Raw genomic sequence first — 3,123 nt, 5'->3', positions numbered from 1 at the left:
ATAGCTGACCTCCAGATTAAAAAAAGAAATGCTCAAGGAGACAACTTCGCAGTTAAAAGGTTTTCAAAGTGAGGTTGCTAGCCTGTCTCAGCAAATGGCAGAAAGTAATACCAGGGTTGAGCAATTAGAGCAGAGAATGGTGGCAGTGGAAGAGGTAACTTCTCAGAGCCATTTGGATCATAAACTGATTGCACAGATGTCTGCTGAGCTGGAGAAGATGGAGAACCGATCTAGAAGGGATAATGTTTGGATTTTAGTAATACCAGAGGGATTGGAAGGGAAAAATCCTGTGTCTTTCCTTACCTCTCTTATTTTTTCTTTTCTTTTTTTAATAATTTATATTCTGCTTACAAATTATTCAGGTACTCGAGCATTATTCCCTCTCATCCCAAAGGTTTTATCCCTTCACTTTGAGGAGCAGTTTGAAATTGAGAGAGCACACAGGGTACCTTTCAGGATCCAGAGCAATCAGAAGGGGCCAAGCCTAATGCTAATCAAAATACTGTGTTTTAAGCATGCCATGCAGATTTTTGAGGCTTCTAAACAGAAAAAAACAGTAATGTGGAAGGATAAAAAACTTAACTTCCTTCTGGATTTTGCTAAGAAGACAGCAGCTGCCAGAAAACAGTTCTTGAATCTTCGTGGGGGGGTTAAGGATATGGGTTATTTTATCCAGCAGTAATGAGGGTCACATTTAATAATAACACACTTCAATATCGAGACCCGAAGAAACTTGAAGATTTTATTGAGAAGCAAAAACACGGTATGGATTTGTAACTGTGTGATCTGACAGTTGGTGAAGCAGGTAACCTGCTGTTATATTCATACCTTTAAATTTAAGTGATCCCACAATATTTTTTTAGGGTATGTTTTGGAGGGATATTGACTTCTTTTTGATATTTTTTATTATTTGAATTGATTTATTTTTATTGAAAATAACTTTATTTGATTTGAAATCGTTTGTTGGAGAGTTGTGGAAATGGGTGTATTCGGCCAATAGGAATGAAACTTTCTTCAGAGAGAACTTCCCTCTTTGATCCTCTGGTGCTCTAATTGGAGAAGGATTTCTTCCAGGTTTTATCCTACCTTCCCTCTTCTTTGTTTGGGGTATTGCCAGTCATCGATGTGAGGGAGAGAGTGCGGACATGTGCAAGCCTGGGTACACTCTTATTCATGCAGCAGATTATGCGGCAGCCTTCTTTCAGCAATAATAACCATGTGGGACAAAATGCTGTGGTAATAAAAGGTTGGTATTGATGAACTCATTTGGCTCGAGTTGGAAATACCGTAAGCCACCGCCTCTTCCTCATCAGCTAACAACAACGAAAACTATGACAGAAGTCACGCATGAAGGGGAGTCTTGAGAGCGGCACTAGGATGCTGTGGGGGATGGGCAGTTGGCTGGGACTGGAAGCCAGACAGCACTGTCTTGCTGACTTCAGAAAGCACTTTCCTCAGCTATGAACATTGTAGACTTAAATGTCAAGAAACTGGTGGCCGGAGGAAGATGTCTGAGGCCGGGAGGGCGGCTGTGACAGTGAGCGACGTGCAAAAGAGTGTGAACTCTTCCCCCCATGCAATCCGCTAAGAAGATCGACTGTCGGCTCCGGGCGGCTTTCCCGCAGAGGAGAGAATCCTGCATTCACCGTGGACCTCATCTGGGGCAGCCTCCTTGGAGCGGCTGGGGCACGGGCAGTGTGTCTGGGAGGGAATGCATGGATGGGAGAACATCGCAGGGGAGGAGACATAGGCATCCTGGGACTGTCTGCCAAGTCTCTTCCCTGAAGAAGCCCTTTCTGGAAACGTCAATCGCTCCTCCTAAACTTACTTGCTCCACTTCATCACTGACGCTGAAACCGTGGATTGAAGACAAAGTTTTATTTTATTTTTCTTTCCAGCTTATGATTTATCTTTAATCTTATCTATTGTTTTGCCTTTTGTCTTTGTTTTGTTCTATTTCTATCATTTAAATTTCTCCAGAATTCTACTGTTCAACGGCTCCCCCTTCTGCTTCTATTCCTTTCTCTCCTCTCTTCTACCTTCCAAAGTATTTAGATCAATGCTGTCTTGTTAAAATGTTTATTTTATTTTTATTTTTCCTCTAACTCTACTTTTCACTTCTCTATTACCCTCCAGGTACTTTAGTTAGATTGTGAGCCTTCGGGACAGTAAGGGAATTTTTCAAGTACCTTTCTTATTTCTAATCTTAATGTATATTTTCTGTAAACCGCTTAGAACCTAACGGATGTAGCGGTATATAAGAAATAAATTACATTACATTACATTACATTACATTACATTACAAAAGCTGATGAAGAGAAAGGAAGAGCTGGAGGCACAAATTAAAGCTTACTACAATGTACTGGAGGACCAAAAAGGAGTTAGAATGGATGGGCCACTGGTTGTTCACAAGTTCGTACTGCTAGGCATAACATCGTTTGCTTGCAAAATGATCACAAGTCAAAGTCAATAATGAAGGAAATAGAAGAGGCCCTTCATCAGCTGCACACCTGTGAGAAGGAGAAACGAGAAAAGGATGAGGCAGAGGCTGGAGCGGAGGTGAAAACCTGGGCTGAAAACCTGCCAAGTGCCTTTGCTAAAGTGGATGCTGTCATTGCCGATTCTCCTGCAAGCATATCAGGATTACAAATTGGAGATGAGATTATTGAATTTGGTTCTGTGAACACCAGTAACTTCCAAACACTACAGAACATTGCCACAGTTGTGCAGCACAGTGAAGGGAAACCACTGAGTGTGACAGTGATTCGTGATGGCAAGAAATTAAATTTAGGGCTCATGCCCCAACAATGGAGTGGGAAAGGACTCCTGGGGTGCAATATTGTTCCATTACAAAAATGAGTCAGAGATGAGAACTGAAGTTTCTGCTTGCTTCAAGACTCTGGTATAATTTGAACATATTTTTATTGACACTGGAGTAGTCATACAAATAGGTCTGAGGTTTAATCTTCAGGCTTGGGAAGATGTTGCAACATGTAGAGGCATTGGTGACTACAGGGATTTACTTGACCTGCAGGATGCAATGTGCTCATCCTGTTCTCTCTGTGGTGTTGTATTGTGCTAATTGTTCTTGGCGATGCCATATTTTCCAGTATGAATTTATGG

General features: G+C 41.6%; 1 pseudogene; it reads left to right on the top strand.

Moving 5' to 3' along the window:
• The first annotated feature begins 1,507 nt into the window (after window positions 1-1,507).
• On the top strand, window positions 1,508-2,859 carry LOC117356550 (annotated as a pseudogene).
• Window positions 2,860-3,123: the final 264 nt, after the last annotated feature.

The sequence above is a fragment of the Geotrypetes seraphini genome, chromosome 3 (genome assembly GCF_902459505.1).
Source record: "Geotrypetes seraphini chromosome 3, aGeoSer1.1, whole genome shotgun sequence".
Lineage (NCBI taxonomy): Eukaryota > Metazoa > Chordata > Amphibia > Gymnophiona > Dermophiidae > Geotrypetes > Geotrypetes seraphini.
The sequence above is the reverse complement of the archived record's forward strand: the minus strand, read 5'-3'. Positions and strand labels throughout refer to the sequence as shown.